The following is a 19,726-nucleotide window of genomic DNA, read 5'->3' as shown; positions in this document are numbered from 1 at the left end:
AATTTTAGTCTGCTTCTTTCTGGAGATGAAAGAATGGAAGTGGAAGGCAAGAGGGCAAGACAAGCCAGGGCAAAATTCATTTTTTATACATTGAATAAGAGGAGAAGCCTTCTGGGGAGATGTTTTAAGGTTATCTACTTCTAGAATCCTAAAGAAATGCTTTCACTTTTTTTTTTTTTTTTTTTAGCTTTGTTATGTCACTTTGAGGAGATTCATCTTTTTCCCCCTTAGTGATAACTTGACTTCATAATCTCTTGGAAAGTGACTGTTTTCAACGTACCCTTAAGTCTGACCATATGATGGATATTTCCAGAGTGTTGGTTCATGGCGGATGTGAATCAAAGTTGCAATGGTTTTGCAACCACAGACTTATAATAACCAGAGCATATGTCATACTAGAGACGCCCAAGGGCTTAAACACTCCAAATCTTCTCAGATCTTGTTGACATTAATGAAATTCACAAGATTTCTTTCCTCTGAAGATAAAAGCTTTGAAGCAAGATCTGGATTCCCAGCTGGATGTCTGTCTCTCTCCCTCTCCTTCTGACGCAGGAGCTGGGTAACTAAAGCCAGAGGTTCCTAGCCCATCATAGTTTTGAAAGTTCAAGGAAAGGTTTTCATCTCTGAACGGAGCACTGATCACTGGTGAAACTGAAGGTATCACGGATCTTGACCTAATCATGAATTAAATATTTAAGTGCTCCTTCAGACAAGTGCCAAGTCCTTTCTGAACAACTGCCATTTTCCAAAGTAGATTTGTTCTGTAGGAAATGAACAATGACAACATTGGGGGGTATAGTTATATAATGGGAAAAAACATTGAACTTCAAAGGCGAATAACCTGCAATGTAAGTTTTCAAACCTTAGCAGCTACAACGTCCAATAACTTACTAGACGGTTAACTATGGACAGGTTACCTAATTTCTCTGAATCTCAGTTACCGTCCCTATGGAAAGAAAGAACTGAATTGGGGTGAGCTCTGTTCATCCTAACATTACTTTATATAATACCACAATACAACTTCGGAACAAGCTTTTGGAAGTGAAGGTTATTCAATAGATGCATTGTATTTCAACTGAAAAGATAATCACAGAGCTACTGTATAATTCTTCAAAGTAAGCCACAAAACTCGTAAGTACCAAATCCAGCTTTCATATAAGTTCTAAAAAAAAAAAAAATCCCAAGGGACCAATGTTTATATAGTTAGTTGTCATTTAAAAAGAGAACACTGTCAGAAAATCAAATTATTTATTGACACACTACCCAAAATTATTCCATTCTGCTACTTCAGTAAGTCAATATGGATGTTGATGTATTAGAATAGAGACCAAATATATGGGCTGATTTTTTATATATATTCAGGTGACAGTCATTTGGTCAAGACCACGTAAAGGCAAATTGGATTCATCTCTGATCAATGACTATTTTGACTTGAAGTTATATTGAGAAAAATAGGCAGGTTCACCAGTTTATCCCTCTTTGGGATAACTACACTCATAGGTTCAGTCACCACTGGACTAACCTGAATTCCTAGTAGTGAAGTGGCAGTGCGTCCCTTTTCTCGTCGGCCCACGTGATTCAGTGAACATTCAGTGAATACCCAACAGAAAGGGAGCAGAGAGTTCTAAGGCCAGCTCTTGTCCCAAGTCTATTTCCTGCGGGTTTATCTCATGGTGGAGTAATAATAACAACAATAATAATACTAGCATAATGTCATTTGAGAGCAAAGAACAGCTAGATGAGTTAGATGCTATTCCTGTCCCAGCACAGAGAAGCAACCTGAGGTGGAGGAGGTGAAATCACTCAGTAAAGTGATACAAACCATACACGATGCTGGGGTGCTGAGAAGGAGAAGGGGTGGGAGGCGTCTGCGGAGAGAGAACGAGAAGGTGATGGGAAGATCCAGAAAGAGAGGTCTAAGTGTCCTCCGCCAGCACAGACAGCCTGCAAGGGACCAAGAACTTGGTCTTTCTAATTCTAGGAGAATTTTAGCCCTGCAGAGAAGGAATGGCATCTGGAGAGCAGGTCTCTGGGATGCTCTACTGACTGCAAGCAATCAATCCCAGGACAGCAAACTGTTCATCTTGGCCTCATTTTTATGCTACAGACTATTACACTATCTTTCCTTCCTTATAAAAGCCCTTGAAATAGTGACATCCTTTACCAAGATATGAGCAGGAAGACAAAATGAAGGCTGATTTCAAAGACTTTTTCCAGGGCCATACGATACAGACAAAAGGAAAAGTGGGCAGCAGAGGATGAGATGGCTAGATAGCATCACTGACTCAATGAACATGACTTTGAGCAAACTCTGGGAGATAGTGGAGGACAGAGGGGCCTGGCATGCTTCAGTCCACGTGGTTGCAAAGAGTTGGACATGACTTAGTGACTGAAGAACAACACAATACAGGAGGACTATGGGAAAATCCTGGGATAAGCATCACATTCTGTCCCTCCCTCTTCCCTCCCTATGACCACTTATGACTTATTTCTAGACCTGTAGGTATTGGTTCTACGGTCTTACAGAAAAAGGAATCATAGGCTTTGATCTGCCTGAGGCAGGAAAACAGCCTAAGACCACTGTCCAGACTGCCTTTGCTACCTGTAGATGGACACCTGGAGTCAGACCAGAGGGGTTGGGGAAACCTGTAGCTATAGAAGAGTAGGAAGAGGGTGAGACGGTATAAAGGAGAAACTTTTTATGACCGTCTGTCTGGATGGTCTTCTGATACCCTTTTAAAAAGTCAGATTCAAGCCATGGATATTGGGGACGTTTATGAATCAAATTTCAAGGTTTCTGTGATCCAAGAAGACGAGGAAAGTCTCTCGTGTTCCTTTAAGAAACTGTACCTTGGGATTCTTGAGTAGTAGCACTTGATCGGATTGAACGCCTGTGTGGAGGCATTCCGGGGGTTTCCCCCACCCCCAGCCCCTGAGCCCTACCCCCAGGTCAGTGCTGACTTCACTGGAAGCATGAGCCTGCGTGGCGGCTCAGATAGGGGCTTAGATTCTCTGTGTCTGTATTCAGCTTGCGGTGGGCAGTGGTCTCCATAATAAACCCAGTTGCAGAGCTTCTCTGGCCCACCCTGGGTAGCAGCTAATAGTCTACTTGGCCTTTCAAACTCTCCTCTTCCTGATTTGCCCTGCAGATTAATTTCCAGTCACTTTCTCTCCTGATTAATTGCCAACACCTCCACATTGTATGAGAGACCAAATTCAAATGCCTGATAGAGCTCTCTGTCTCCACCCTCCCTTATGAAGTCAATCTCATATTTCTCTCCTTCCCAAGACCGTCTGTTTCACCCAGATGTGGATTTCTTCCTGGCCCCAGTGGGCATAATTTTCACTCATGTCTTTAAAAACTTCCCATAGGAATATTGTCCCCTCTCCCTTCTGGGAAAGTCCAACCTCATTTCTTTTCAAGGCTAGTTTGGGATTTACTTACTCTGTGGAGTTGACTCCACAATCTTCTTTCTTTTGAATTCCTAGAGCTGTGGTCAGTAATCCCTCCATGGCCCTAATGAACATATCAAATCTAAATCCCTTAGGAAGTCATTTATGAAACTTAGTCTTCCTGTGTTTTACCACCTCTTGAAGGACAGGATCACACTACTTACAAACTTTGTTTGTTGGCGTCAAATACAAATTGAATATTTGTAAAAGGGATGAATGAATGAATGAAGAAATTATTACTTTTTGTGTTTACCAATCGAGATATAAGCAAATTTGGTTCTAAGTAAATTGTATGTTAAATATAACGCCCACAATTTGCCCAATACCTGTTCTTTATTTACTATTTACAAACTTGTGAGTTTTTATCCTGGAGATAGTATTTATGTGGATTCAGGAAGATTGGGTATAAGTACATATAGGGTCTATACAGTTAGATAGCCTTATCTCTTCTCCAAAATCCTCCTTGATTTAAAGTGGAGTTTACTTGGGTTGGGCTTCCCTGGTGGATCAGATGGAATCTGCCTGTAATGCAGGAGACCCAGAAGATCCCCTGGAGAAGGGAATGGCTACCCACTCTAGTATTCTTGCCTGGAGAATTCCCTGGACAGAGGATCCTGGTGGGCTACAATCCATGGGGTCACAAAGAGTTGGACACGACTGAGAGACACATTTCACTTACTTGGGTCACCCTTTATTTTGAGAAGAGAAAGCTTTCTTCCTTCAGAATGAAAAAAAAAATCATATTATCTTATTTTATTGATATCTAAATTTTGCTTAATATAGTTTCTTTCCTAGCTATTAATACCTGATAATTCTCAGTCAGAAAAATAAATGATTTCAATTGGAAATACTGATTCCTGCTTTCAGGAGTGATGCAACATATTGGAAATAATTTCACTGCTTTTAGAATGATCCTGAAAACTTGGAAATGGACCAGAATGACGGCTATTATCATGGTTTTTCACTTCCAAGAAATATTAGTGATACAACCCATCTTTAGTTTTCAATTTTTTTTTGTATTCGAGGTACAAAAATGAGAAAAGAAGTCCAGATTTCTAACCAGTTTTATCAGCAGATGCAATAAACTTGGGGGGAGATGTACTTCTCAAATTATCTCTGTTAGAGCTTTCATCTTTATCATGAACTCAGAATTCGGAAGCCCGTGCGTGTCCATGCTGGTAATCGCCACCACAACAAAGTTTGCTTAAGTCGTTTTAGACGAATAGCTGCACAGAGCCACCGAATAAAAGACCTTCGTGGCCTTGATGTACTCTTTGTTCTGCTGCAGAAACTAATTAAATAGATAAACTCACTAATGGTGCTCACGGTGAAAAAAACACATCACGTCGTTTCTGCAGATCAGATGGTTCCTCGATTATCTACGATTTATCTCAGCTTGCCTAACCTAGCTACTCTTTGAAAATTCGAAGATGAATTATTGGGTGCAAAATCTAATAGATTTCCAAGCCATTAACTGGAAATCTTACTGAGTGGGAGTCTTTCTCATCAAATGAGCTCAATTAATGCAAAAATAATATATTTAATGAATAAATCAAAGCGATCTGCTGGGCTGAACTGAGTTAATGACTGTATATGTGATAAGAGTTAAAGCCTCCAAGCCTTTTACAACTCGGTTTGGAGTTCCCTCTAAGTATCTTTCAAAGCTCTGACTAGCAACTTTTATCAGCGTCTACACTAGTTAGTTAGATGTGGCAGGAGACATCAACTCTGCCCAGGAGCGTTCACGCAGAGCATAACCTGCAAACGCTGAGCTCACCTGACTCCATTTTTACAAACGTTCAGGGCTTTGCTAAAGTTCAAGCTGAGTTTTGGCTACGTGCGAAGGAAAAAAAAAGAGGTGTCTAAGTCATGGGGACAAAATGTGGCCATTTAATTTGCCGTGGCAGCAAGATCGGGCTTGTACAAGAATTGAAACTAAAGCTTGTTGGAAACACTGATAGGTAAAATATGCTGACTTTTGATACTTTGGAATAAAGACTGTTTATTTGCCTGTGTTACATTTCTCTCTCTCTAAAATTCCTCAGTTTAGTGCACATGATTACTTTCCTCTGAATCAGGATTGTAAGAGTAGGTGAGTCCAAATAAAACCAACTGGAAATAAACAGGAGCATCCCCATGAGGTTGAGGCTGGGTGCACAAGAACATGCCCTCAGCCTGTTAATGAATCTCTGGCTGATTCAGGTGTAACAATGCCTACCTGGGAGGAGAGATTTGAGGATAAAACAGGAGAACATATGTTATATCTTTATGAAAATAACAAGCTGTTGATAAACTTGGACAGTTCGTATCACTGTAATTTCTGTGATGTCAGTACCTGGCTTTCCAGGTCACAATGGATTGCTTATGATTTATCTCTTCTATGGGTAGGATGGGCTTCCCTTGTGGCTCAGCTGGTAAAAAATCCACCTGCAATGCAGGAGACCCCGGTTCAATTCCTGGGTCAAGAAGATCCCCTGAAGAAGGGATAGGCTACCCACTCCAGTATTCTTGGGCTTCCCTGGTGGCTCAGATGGTAAAGAATCTGCCCGCAGTGCAGAGGACCTGGGTTTGATCCCTGAGTCAGGAAGATCCCCTGGAGAAGGAAATGGCAACCTACTCCAGTATTCTTGCCTGGAGAATCCCATGGACAGAGGAGCCTGGTGGGCTACAGTCCACAGGGTTGCAAAGAGCTGGACATGACTGAGTGACTTTCACTTCACTTTGCTTCGCTTCACTTCATTTCTGGGCAGGACAGGAAGACTAGCCTACAGAACACAGGAAGTAAGCATTTGGCTTCTATAAGAAGGGCTCACTCCAGACAAGGAGCAGAGGGGAGCCGCTTTGTCTCCAAGTCCTGCAGGAGTGTGAGCTTACTGTCAGCTGTCTGGACTCACTGAGCACATGGACCTGCCCTGCTGGGGGTGCCCGTTACTCAGGCATAGTTTGTTCTGGTCCAGATGGGTTCCTTGGACCTGTCTGCATCATGACCAAGGTTTTCGGTTGCAGGACTTCATAAGCAAACAATTTACAGCGTAAACTTACACTCACTTGTGACCCTCAATCCCCTTCCTCCCTAGGTAGAGCCTGATCAGGGGTGCCCACATGAAGGGCGGAAAGATGGATTCCTGTCCTCCTGCAGATATTAACACCCCAATAAACTAAGGACTTGCTCCTTAGAAGAAAAGCTATGACAAACCTAGACAGTGTATTAAAAACCAGGGACATCACTTTGTTGACAAAGGTCCACATAGTCAAAGCTATGGTTTTTCCAGTAGTCATGTACAGATATATGGAGTTGGACCACAAAGAAGGCAGAGTGTTGAAGAATTGATACTTTCAAAATGTGGTGCTGAAGTAGACTCCTGAGAGTCCCTTGGACAGCAAGGAGATCAAACCAGTCAACCCTAAAGGAAATCAGTCCTAAATATTCATTGGAAGGACTGATGCTGAAGCTGAAACTCCAATACTTTGGCCACCTGATGTGAAGAACCGACTCATTGGGGAAGACCCTGATGCTGGGAAAGACTAAAGGTGGGAGGAGAAGGGGACAACAGAGGATGAGATGATTGGATGGCATCACTGACTCAATGGACATGAGTTTGAGCAAGCTCCGGGAGTTGGTGACGGACAGGGAGGCCTGGCGTGCTGCTGTTCATGGGGTCACAAAGAGTCGGACACGCTGAGGGACTGAACAACAGCAAAACCAATGGTGGAACAGGAGAGTTCGAAAGAATGAGAGGTTTCAGCAAGGAAGGAAATAAAGAGATGTGACAGAGAGGGACTCGGAGGGACCACCCCAGGCGGGTGATCAGGAAGGTCTCACTGAGAAAATTAAGTTTAAGCTGAATTTAATCCCCTGAATGCTGAGAAGAACCTAGCTTTGCAACAAGCAGCCTGGGAGGGACAGGCAGTGCAGAACAGAAAGTGCAACAAGGGCCTGGAGGTTCAGACAAACTGACTGGAGAGCACGGCATCGCCTGGTTGTCTCGGGTGCTCTTTCCAACACTGATGATTTGACAGTTTGATAATTGTCATTAACAACTGCTCAACAGCTCAGGGTTGAAGGAGTGTGAAGGAAGCAGCCCCCCGGCTCTAGCTGAGGACACTGTCTCCTTCCAGACTGTCACAATTTTAGATCAGGATGCATTCGGTCTTTACCTTTAGTCCTATTATTTCCTTGAAACAATATTCAGGAGTGTGGTTACTACTTCAGAGAATATGAGCCTTTTGCAGTTATTGGTATATATCAGTATATGTGTATCTCTCCATATTGATTTTCAGAACCTCTGACGTTGACCTTTCATGAGGGCTCAGTCGTGTCCAACTCTTTGCAACCCTATGGACTGTAGCCCGCCAGGCTCCTCTGTCCATGGGTTTCTCCAGGCAAGAGTACTGGAATGGGTGGCCATGCCCTCCTGCAGGGGATCTTCCCAACCTGACCCAGGGATCAAAACCACATCTCTTGCATCTCCCACATTAGCAGGTGGATTTTTACCATGGAGCCACCGTTAAGTCAAAGGTTATGCCAATTTGTAACGTTGCCAGCCACACAGGAGCTTACCTATTTATCACAGCACTGATGCTGTAACTAAAACTTAGTTCGCTAATTCAGCAGCTGCAAAATGTTACTTTAAAGTTACTTCCATTAGTATTTTTGTAATTACTAAGGAATATGTGGATGTGAGAGTTGGACTGTGAAGAAAGCTGGGCACCGAAGAATTGATGCTTTTGAACTGTGGTGTTGGAGAAGACTCTTGACAGTCCCTTGGACTTCAGGGAGATCCAAACAGTCCATCCTAAAGGAGATCAGTCCTGGGTGTTCATTGGAAGGACTGATGCTAAAGCTGAAATGCCAATACCTTGGCCACCTGACGCGAAGAGCTGACTCATTGGAAAAGACTCTGAGGCTGGGAGGGATTGGGGGCAGGAGGAGAAGGGGACGACAGAGGATGAGATGGCTGGATGGCATCACTGACTCGATGGACGTGAGTCTGGGTGAACTCCGGGAATTGGTGATGGACAGGGAGGCCTGGTGTGCTGCGATTCATGGGATCGCAAAGAGTCGGACACGACTGAGCTATTAAGCAACAGCAACAATTGAATCGATTATCACCTTCAGAAGGAGGGCCATTTATAATGGTTAGATTTCTAAAAAAGCTTTGCACTCCTTGCTTGTGAGCACCCATCCACCAGGCCGCCACCCACCCAGCCCTGGCTTCCTGGGTCATCCTGTGGAGGGCCAGGCTCCGTTCCCCACCAGAGGGTAGGCCCAGGCACAACCACGTGTGTGGTTTGGTCAGCTCTCATATGCAACGCGCCTTAAATCACGACTTTGGGAGTCACCTTCAAATTGGATTATTTACAAACGAGGCCACATGGAAAACTGTCGCTATTTTGGTTTGCGTGTGGAAAGCGTTAATTTGTGACACGTTGAACGTGTGACTTACTACAACCGGTTTAGCCTTGTGCTGGCATTTCTCCGCTTTTCACTGCATGGGGCACCCCAAAGGATGGAAGTGGCGCCAGGAAGCCCAGGCTGGAGGCTGGGCAGGGGTTGTGAGGTAAACTCTGAGGAAGCAGGCGGAGGTGAGCCGGGGCATTTGTTCTTACTGAAGGTTAAGAGACTAGTAGCAGTGGAAACTGAAGTCTGCTATTTATCTTCAGGCTAGGGACAGTGCAGACAGCTGCAACACGAGCCTCCTCACAAAACCATGCCAATAACCTTAACGGTGACCTCTGGCTGGAGACGCATTTCAGTGGGCGTACTGCTATCTCTTTTAGGCACAAATAAGCACAGTTGTGTTCATTTTGTGTTGAGGTCAGATGATTAACTTGCGGGCCCTTTTTAGTGAATAACAAGGGGGAAAAAAGTCTTTACATCTCACTCCAACTCAACAATGAAACGAAGCTTTCTGGAGGGAAGAAAGTCGCATATTACATGGACAGCAGATTTTAAGGCAAAAGTAAATGTTACGAAAGGACTTTGAGCCTGATTAGCATGGAGCCAGTGCAAGGTCAGATGGATAACGGACATTCCATTCAATTAATCAGGGTAAATGTAATTATTTGGTGGATTTTTTAGTACATCTGACCTTTAGTTGTGAACTATCTGGGTATTTCTTTTACTTTTTCTGTGCTTACAGCCTGTTATAAGATGTAATGCTGTAGATTAAGAAAAAGAAAGCTGTTGATGGAGATCAGTGAGAAGCATTTATTGACCAGCAGGTCTACTCATTACCCTCTCCCAAAGACCAAGGTAAAATGAGACACGTGAAATATATCTCAGGGCTGCTCGTGTCTGCACCCTCTGCAGTCCCTGCTCAGGGTGGAGTTTGTCCAGAAACCAGGGATGGATTCTATAGAAAACTACATAACTAGGAGCCCAAACATTACTGATCTAACAAGTAAAATGAAAGCTCAAAATCCCAAATTCCATTAAGCCCTGTTAAAATTGTTTTTTGCTTGAAGGAACTAAATTGACTCACTTTTTATTTATTTTACTATTTCCCTTAAAAAAAACCTGGCAGCTCTAATATGGCAAATCAGAATTTGGGGAAAGGAATAGAATTTGGGCTGGGGCGGTCTCTATTTGTATCTCAAATTTTAATTCTTACTATATAAAAAGAACTGCCATGTAATTCTTAGTGTGGGCACTAGATGTGTAAGCATCCCTTATATGCTTCACTTATTTTAACTCTCAACAACCGTGTGAGGTTGGCACTGTTATGACCCACAGCTTAACAGATGTGGTACAGAAAGGTGTAGACCTGACTTTCAAGTATAAAATTTAACCATGATATGCAAAATAACCAAATGTCTTTATGGATATTTTGACCCAGAAATTCAGTTCTGATACATGTGATAGCAAGGTGAAATAAAAAATGTCACGTTAAATAACTGCTTTAACAATGGATATATTATTCAATTATGTGAAAACTGGTTTCCCTCTGTATAGCTTTATAGCTTTGGAATTTTCTGTGTAATTAATAGTGTAAGGGAGAAGGAAATGGCAACCCACTCCAGTACTCTTGCCTGGAGAATCCCAGGGACGAGGGAGTCTGGTGGGCTGCCGTCATGGGGTCCCACAGAGTTGGACACGACCGAAGCGACTTAGCAGCAGCAGCAGCAATAGTAAAAGTTAATAATAATTTTGAGCCACCATAGTTGGCCAAAATTAAATACAAGGATAGATATGGTTGTTGGAACATTTGTTGTATAATAGAAAGATTATGTCAGGTCCTTAAAAATATTTCTTTCCAAGTTTTCTCCAGTGTTTCCTTTTCCTTAAGTCGCCATTTTACATTTGGAGAAAACTGAGATCAGTATTGACAACCTGATTTTTATTGACTAATTTTAAGCGTGAATTTTGTTTTTAGTAATTTTCCTTGACTCTCCATGAAAATAATGTTGAAAGTTACAATTCTCACTAAGTTTAAGATTTTTATCCCTCTTTAAAATGCGTTTTAAACTGTTTTATAAAAATATTTCTGTAGGGGAGACAAAACAATATTATGATGACATAATTTGTTTTACTCCCAGGAAATTTCATACAAACATACATAAAGCAATATTATAGCAGATTAACTTTCTTATATGAGATTAAATTCTCATTAATATATTTTTAATGTTTTATGAAAAATATTTTAATACAAAGAAGTACAATTTCCTCATCTATTTTACTACAATTGTGTTTTTTGTTTTAGATCATTTTCATTAAAATATCTTGTTTCCTAACCAAAATAAAGTTCACTTTTTTTTTTTCTTAAAGAAACAATTGGGTCATATTTTGTAATTGCCATTGGAAGTTATCACGCTAGATAGTATCTTGGCAAAAATAGGATCTAGGTTGGAATTGGAAAATAGGAAAGTACAAGAAGATATTGTTACTAGACTTTATGAGGATATATCAAAATGTGGTTAGTACTGTTGTATTCTTTTAATGGTTATCTCTTGTATTCTTCACTGATGTTGAAAAAACTTGATTTTTTAGACCCTTACTTCCAAAAATGCTTACAACTTCCATTAAAAGTCTCACAACATTGTAAGCCTGTATTCTTTATATGTTGAGAGCAAGCATACATTAGCGAGTCACATGTATTTGTGTTAGTTTCTCGAACAGTCATGCGGACAGGCATTATGTGTGTTTGCTTGTCATATTGCCTTCTTAATTCCCATTCTGTGGAAGATAAACATTTTAGTAACAAATACTTTTTATTTCAAATGACCATGTATATGCGGTATAAATGAAATTTCCAAAAACTCTATTTCTATAATTCCTAATGTAACAGTCAACAGTATACAGCAATCTGGCTGAGAAGGGCATATTGCCTCCGATCACCTGGAAATGAGCATAAAAGCCTTAATTTCATTGTTGTCCTTAACCGTTGCCCTTTGGAAAGGCTGTTTGATGACCAGGAGCTGGAAGGGCTGAGTCTGGGCCTCTAGATGTTCCAAACCACAGAGGCAACGGTGGTGCCCACACCGCAGCTTGCCCTGGGAGGGGCTTGCCGGGTGCCCCCGAACACTTATACACACGATGGTAGTGTAACGGCCGTCCCCCGCCGGAAGGATCTAAGACACTTCTGTTTTATTGTTGAAGCCAAAATCAATAGTTCATTATTGATTCTTGTTCATGACCTAAGTGTCATTAAACTCCCCAAAGAAGAACATGCTGCGTAGGATTTCCTAGAAACGACTCTTGCTGTTAAACCTTTCATATTAAGCATAAAGGGAAGCCTTGCAAAATCTTTTCGAGTAGCCTGAATAATTCATCAGCGCACTGAGAAGACGTCTAAATATTAGCACTATGTTTGATTTTCCTTTCCAGATCAATCTATATCTGTTTCTATCTTTGAAAAAAAAAAAAAAAAATCCTTGCAGGGGTGTGATTGCTCACTCATTTCAATGAGCCCTGGTCACAAGGTAATGTTCATCTTCTGTAAAAGCTCAAAGGGAATGGAACAAACCGTTTTAAGAAACAGAACTTTGAATTAATCTGATGTAGATTCTTCAGTATGATTAAAGAACATGAAGGGAGCCAATTAGGGAGTAGAGGCGTCATTTGAGTCACACACTATTTAAATCAAAACTGATGGCTTCCTCTAACATGTTCCCCTTCATTCTGAATATATTTATGCTTTATTTTGGTGAAAATTGTGTTCTATGAAAAACGTTAGACATTGGGTTTCGGTACCCAAAGAATCTGGGCTTGCCACTTGGGAAAGCTCACGAGGAAGACTCAGCCCTGTCTCACACGCCACGTCCCTTCGCTTGTCAAGACTGGTCACCCTCTCCATCTCTGCCGCCACGGCACTTGGCCCTTGGGAATCTGTCTCCAGTTTGCCTAACTACTGCAGGAACTTCTCCATGGGTCTCTGCTGCCTTCCGCCTTTCCAGACCCTCAGATTCATCCTTTACCACCACCTAAGTCAACCGTCATGAACTCGGCTTGCACCATTATTTCTCTGCTGGTGAAAACTTTACCATTAGCTGTGGAAGAAATTCCAGCCTCCTTGGCCTGGCATTAGCCCTACTCAGTGGGCTTGAGGCCAATCCTTAGCTTCCCATCCTCTCGCACAGGAATGCAGGGCTGCAGTCGAATGACAGCTGTCATCCCCAAGCAGGGGTGGCGGACTACCCACCTCCTCAGCTTTCCTCGTGTCTTTCCGTCCAGTGGTCATTTCCTCCCATGCCTCCCACCCCTGCTTCTCAAGATCTATAAGGCTCATCCTCTCTATGAAGGCTCTCCTGATCACTCCTTTAGCCATTCACAAGGGGGTTATGCTTCCCTTACCACCCTGATCACCAGGAAACCCATTTTATGGGCATCGACAGGAATTAAGTTCCTTGAAGATAGGAACCATCTTTGCATCCTCTAGAGTGTCTAGCTTAATATGTGCACTCTAAGTCACTGCAGTTGTGTCCAACTCTTTGTAACCCCCCAGACTCCTCTGTCCATGGGGATTCTCCAGGCAAGAATATTAGAGTGGGTTGCCATGCCCTCCTCCAGGGGATCTTGCTGACCCAGGGATCGAACCCGAGTCTCTTACATAGCTTAATACAGTAGGTGTTAAAGAAACTGTTGGTTAGGAAAACAAATATAAAGGAGTAGCTTTGCTGCAGGAGGGAAGGGTGTCTGGCCCACTGTGGCCCCTCTATCGCTGGGCCAGTGGGATGTGGGGGGCAGGGCCGGGTCGAGGCTGGCAAGCAGAGGGGTCCTCTGGAGGTTCGGCAAGACTCGGGGAGAAGCCACTGGAACTGAGGCTAGGAAAGGAGAGCATTTGAGTGAAAAGGGAAGTCAGTGCCTCCCAGGAGGGAAGTGTTCACGTTTGGCAGAGAAACCATTTGCTTGAGAATCCTCGAGTAGCCAAGGAGAGGACCAGAGAGGTAGATGAGAGGCACAGAGGAGGCCCAAGGTCTACAACCCCACCGTCAGAGTCCCGTCCTCTCCCTGACCTTCAATTCTTGTGAAGCTCACGCAGCTCTGACTTCATTTAATGCAGTGAGATTTATAGATGAGTATCGTGTGGAAGGCCCCTGCCGAGTGCTCTCCCCTTGAGGCCCGGCATCGTAGTAACAATGCTAGGGGGTGTTGCAGGTCTGGCTCAGTCTCCTGTGGGGTCGCTGTTCCTTTCCCTTGAGTCCCTTGGATAGCAAAGGGCTCAAACCAGTCCATCCTAAAGGGAATCAACCCTGAATATTTACTGCTAGGACTGATGCTAAAGCTGAAGCTCCAATATTTTGGCCACCTGATGTGAAGAACCAAATTGTTGGAAAAGACTCTTGTGCTGGGAAAACTGAGGGCAGGAGGAAAAGGGGGTGACAGGATGAGATGATTGGATGCCATCACCGACTCAACGGACATGAGTTTGAGCAAACTCTGGGAGATGCTGAAGGGCGGGGGAGCCTGGCGTGTTGCAGTCCCTGAGGGTGGCAGAGTCAGACAGGACTTGGTGGTTAAACATGTGTTGAGTTGAGCCTTTTCTATTGCCAGATGTTGAACTGTGCTTAAATATACTATTTTGTTTAAACTTTGTAACAAAACTCTGAGGCTGTTGCTATTATTAGCATCCTTACTTAGACTTGGCTTCCCTGGTGGTAAGCTGTCTGCAACATAGGAGACTGAAGTTCGATCCCTGGGTGGGGAAGATCCCCTGGAGAAGGAAATGGCCACCCACTCCAGTATTCTTGCCTGGAGAATTCCTTGGACAGAGGAGCCTGGTGGGCGACAGTCCATAGGGTTGCAAAGAGTCGGACAAGACTTAGCAACTAACACTTTTCACAACTATGTATTAGAGAAGTGGATTTGCCCAAGTTCGCACAACGGGTAAAAGAGGCAGCCGGGTCTGGCTGGGGGCTGGCTCTGCGGAAGGTGGTTGGTGTTGGGGGCTCTCAGCCCCTCCTCCCAGCCTCAAACTCTAGCCAGCTTCCTCCCACTGTTCAGCCTGGGGTCAATTCACTACATTTTCACAGGCCAAAGGAAGGGGCAGCAACGAGCTTTAAGACTTGGGTGCCTTGGAAAATTTTCTCCTAAAAGTAGGTTTGAATATAATGTAACCTGCTTAAAACAGTCATTCCTTGATTGCTGTGTGTGAATTAAGTGCCTCTGGAGCTGGTGCAGAGTGTGGATGAGCGATGACTTGTGGAGGCAGGTCGCTGTCTCAAGAAGCTGGAGGCAGTGTGGGGTTGAGGACAGATGGTCCACGTGCCGGGAACTAGACTAACAAGTCGCTTAGCTCTATGGGTCTTCACTTCCTCATGGGGAAAAGGGGATCCTAGTGGTTCCTTCCCAGGACTAGTACCGGGGGAGAAATGTCAGCGCGTGTCCAGGGTGAGTGTTGCCCTAACTGACATGCTGTTATTGTTATTGGCATTCAGACTGGAGTCATCAGGGAGTTATTTAATTGGACAACATTGGGGAAATAGATTGATTATAAGCCTTTCTTAACTTTTATTTAACCCTCTTTCAGATATAATCTTAAGTATTCAAAGAGCTAAAATAATTTCTAAACAGAAAGACTGATGAAATCAATGGAAAAATTAAGAGCTATTTATGAAAGACTGATGCAAGACTAAAAATACAGCGGCGTGATCTGTAATGTCCTTCAACAGTGTTTTGGAAACGCTTAGGAAAGACAGCCACATAAAGAAAGACATCTTTTAACTGGTTTGGTCCTAACGCCTCTAAAAGCCAAATGAGGAAAGTCAGTAAATGAGAACAAACAAACAAAATCAAAGTCCTGGCAAGCACTGGGGACAAGGGGAGGCCCTGACCCGGGGGCCAGCTGGTGGCAGGGCTGGGCAGCGGCTCGGATGGGGCAGACCCCGAGAATGCCAGAGGTGTCAGCCTGAGCCTGGCTTCCCACCACCTTCCAGCCTCCCGTCCTATGCTGGACTCTCACATTGCAACGGTGCCCGGCTGACCTTGACACCTGTCCTCCCCCATGCAGGAGAGGACACTTGGTCCCCACTTCACTAGTCATGGTCTTCCGGTCGTCCCTATGGCAATTCACAGTTAATTTTTGCTCTAATGAAGGGAAACCACTGAATAAGTCACCCCCAAAAGAACACAGAGTCCTCGATTCACTTGCATTTCTCTGTAGAATGCATCTGATGGTTTTTGCTTCATATATAACCCACCAAATTGTAGTTATTTCAGATATTATGCAAGGCTAATTTATGTTCTCTGTGTATTCTGGGAACGTAACTGGGAGAAGTCATCCACAAATGTGTGGTGTAATGCATGAGTAGCTATTCTGTGATACAAAGTTCTCTGCATTATTTTTCTTAGATATTCAAGAACTCATTTTATGCTCACATTCCAGGTAAAGAGCTGCATAGAATGATTCAGCGTCATAAGTCTGGTAGTGTGGAATTTACGGTTTTATTAGTTCCACCCGAAGGTATGATGATAACAGCCAAATTCTTCCACACTCCTTTTAAATCTCAAATGTCAGATACTGTTAATAATAGCCACTAGTTATGGAGTGCTTGTTCTGTGGCATGTACTTTAGAGGCATTGAATCTAATTTTCTCAACAGTCCTGCACAATAGAGCTTATTATCCTTATTTAACAGATGGAGAAACAGAGGCTGAAAACCTGTGAGGGCCAGGCCCAGGTCAGGGAGCCGACAGGGGTCAGGACCCCGCTGGGCTCGGGTCTGTGGGCTCTGTGGGTCCAGCACTCTGCTCTCAGCTCATCACCACACACACAGCCTGAGAAGGAAGGGCCTCCCTTTACGAGAAAGGGTGTGAGCTCTGTGATGGAAAGCTCAGCGTCTCTCTCAAGGTGAGTGGGTGACAGCTCACTTCAAACACTCTGAGTACCTCCAGTTTCAAGTACACAGGAGGAAACTGCAATTAAGGGAAAAAAAAAAAAAAGAATCTCAGTGAAGTTCTACGACTGCCCATTATCACAAGCTGAATATCTTTCCCCAAAAAACGAGCTGTAAAAAGATGATAGCGGGTAAATGTTATTTGAGCAAAATCTAAATTCTGTGGGGATAAGAGAAAAGAAAGAACCTGGAGACCTAGTCTCCCAAAACTATTTCTTTAAATTTTAAGAAGGTGAAAAAGTGGAAGTGTTAGTCACTCAGTCGTGTCTGACTCTTTGTGACCCAATGGACTGTAGCCCACCAGTCTCCTCTGTCCATGGGATTCTCCAGGTAAGAATACTGGAGTGGGTAGCCATTCCCTTCCCCAGGAGATCTTCCCAAACCAGGAATCGAACTCACGTCTTCTGCATTGGCAGGTTGGGTTCTTTACTGTCTGAGTCAAATTATAAGAAAATAAGAAAGCAAAAGAAATGGGAGTTCTACTCAAGTGTGTTCTGAAAGTCTTCAGTCACCTCCAAACCTAGCCGGCCATACGAGGATTCCATCCCACCCGCCCCACCAGGGGCAGAACAGGAAACCCCATACATCCGGGAAGAGAAAGCCTTGCGCCCCTGGCGCCAACACTTTCAAGGGTCCAAAAGGCATCCATGCAGACTGTTAGGGCTTCGATGTTCATTCTGGGAGATTACATGAAAGTCAGAATTTAAAAGAGAAATATAAGAAACGTGGAACTCTGAAGGGGCCTCCAGAGCTGGTTGAGATGAACTACAAACCCTCAAGGGCTTTGTCAGAAGGTGGGGCGAGGTGTCAGCCTGGCATGGCCTCCCAAGAGAGAGAGGTCTCTGGGGCCAGCAAAGGGCCCAGAATATGCTAGTTATTAAAAAGATGGTCTTGAACAACTTTGCATTTTCTATGGCAGAGATGATTATTGTATTCTGATTCTGAAATTCAAATTCTTGACTGAGTTAAAGATTTAATACTTTAAAGGGGTTCGTATTAGTAAGCACGGTCTTTCACAATGTTTTTGTAAAACTAACTTATGAAGTCCAAATTTCGTCTTTGTTTTTGCCTCCCTGATATTATACAGAACATCATTTTATTAGTATGTTATCATGTGTAACAAACACAAATGTCCTGCTTTATGTATCAATAATAAAACACGCATTATTTTTCCTAAAGACAGCAATACATGCTGATATTAGACGACAATAAATATTTATGGACAGTTCACACCGGTTTTATCATCCATCCCAATTGTAACAGATGTGAGTTTATCATTCGGTCTGGAAGGTTTTACAAACCACTGAATAATGAGCTCCTATCCACTCCAAAAAGACATAGACTATAAAACAGTGTGAATTGTCAGTAAACAGTTATTCTGATGAAATACCGTATTTACCTCTTCGCTTCCATAGAGACAGGTCGTGTTCCAAGCTATGCACAATTCTACAGATGTAAAAATAATTTTTAAAAGTGATTTACATGAAAGAACTATGTCATAGAGCACTTTCCTTCCTATCCGGGCATGAAACCAATGCAAGCAGCTGCGTGTGTCGAGCAGTGACAGAGTGCTGAGTCATCGCTCCCGCCCTGCAGCCTGGGTGGAGACGCGAGGCTCATTTTATAGTTGGCACTGAAATCAAACCGGCACAGGCTCGGGGCTCCCGCTGCGGGCACCGCTGTGTGCTGGAGGCTGGCGTCCACCCTCAGCACGTTGACAGCAGCGCTCCGTGCGCGCTTCGTAAAGACGCCTTGGCCCCAGCGGCCGGGCAGCTGATCAGAGCGCCTGCCATGACAGCTCTGCGCCTTCCTCTGCAGGCTCTCCGCCTGAGCTGGACTCGATGCCGTTCCTCCTTCCTCATCAAACTCGGGGCTTTCTTCCTCTGTTTTTTTTTTTTTTTTTTCCCCCTGCTGTAGCTCCCTGGCTGGGTGGCCCCCTGACGGCTTCATGGACAGACATCTTGTCCGTGGCAAGCTTTGCCTTCTCCTAGGCTGGCATGCGGGAAGATTATGTGAAAGATGGATTCTCCCATCTTGGGTGTTAGGGTGGTGCTAGGAAGAAGGCAATGGCACCCCACTCCAGTACTCTTGCCTGGAGAGTCCCATGGACGGCTGCAGTCCACGGGGTCACTGAGGGTCGGACACGACTGAGGGACTTCACTTTCACTTTTCACTTTCATGCATTGGAGAAGGAAATGGCAACCCACTCCAGTGTTCTTGCCTGGAGAATCCCAGGGACGGGGGAGCCTGGTGGGCCGCCATCTCTGGGGTTGCACAGAGTCGGACACGACTGAAGCGACTTAGCAGCAGCAGCAGCAGGAACACTAAGGACACGGTGGTTGCTGGAAGACCCTGTCCCTGATGTCCTGGGGCTTCCCTCCAGTCGGGAAGAGGAGCGCTAAATGAACAATGACTTCTGCTGTGCAGTGAGACACGCACACCTGACCTGGAGTGGACAGTCAGGGCGGCTCCCTGAGTTGGGGTGCTGCGGGGGAAGCCTGGTGGAGGAACAGAGTGGGGGGTAAAAGCCCTGAAGTAGAAGAGAAGCGACTGTTGAGAAGCTGAGAAAGCCCCGCAGACCTGGGGGAGGGCAGAGGGGGTTTCGGGGAGGCTGGAGAAGTAAGAAGGAGCCAGGTGATGTCGGACTCAGGTGACATCAGGTCTTATGGCCACAAAGAGCGTGGTCATCTTGTTCTGAGGGTAAACAGGAGGCCAAGGAAGGTTGTAAATGGACAAGTGACTAACTTTATATGTTGGCTGCTGTTCGCACAATATTTAATGGGGGATATGCTAGATGGCTATTGCACTTTCCAGCACAGTGTGATGACAGTAGTTTGTATAGAGTAATAGAGAAATGAAAACATACTTTTAAAAATTACCAAAGAACAGAACTTGGTGGTAAACCTGATAGAGAAAGAGAGAGAGGCATGCTGGGGCTT

The 19,726-nt window shown here is 44.1% G+C and overlaps 1 protein-coding gene and 1 long non-coding RNA gene across 6 annotated transcripts in view; one reads left to right on the top strand and one right to left on the bottom strand.

Annotated features, from left to right (window-relative positions):
* LOC147366456 (uncharacterized) overlaps positions 1-19,634 on the top strand; it is a 40,367-nt gene extending 20,733 nt beyond the window's left edge. For both annotated transcript variants that reach the window (XR_015133430.1, XR_015133429.1), the window contains exon 3: positions 188-19,634. This is a non-coding gene — a long non-coding RNA (uncharacterized LOC147366456). The remainder of the gene's footprint in view (positions 1-187) is intronic.
* The window catches only part of PACRG (parkin coregulated), a 531,317-nt gene that overhangs the window by 8,061 nt on the left and 503,530 nt on the right, over positions 1-19,726 (bottom strand). The window lies entirely within an intron of this gene.

This window comes from Bos grunniens, chromosome 9 (genome assembly GCF_055505025.1).
Source record: "Bos grunniens cultivar Pamir isolate PY7600 chromosome 9, Bosgru_T2T1.0, whole genome shotgun sequence".
Classification (NCBI taxonomy): domain Eukaryota; kingdom Metazoa; phylum Chordata; class Mammalia; order Artiodactyla; family Bovidae; genus Bos; species Bos grunniens.
This window is presented reverse-complemented; position numbering and strand designations above follow the sequence as displayed.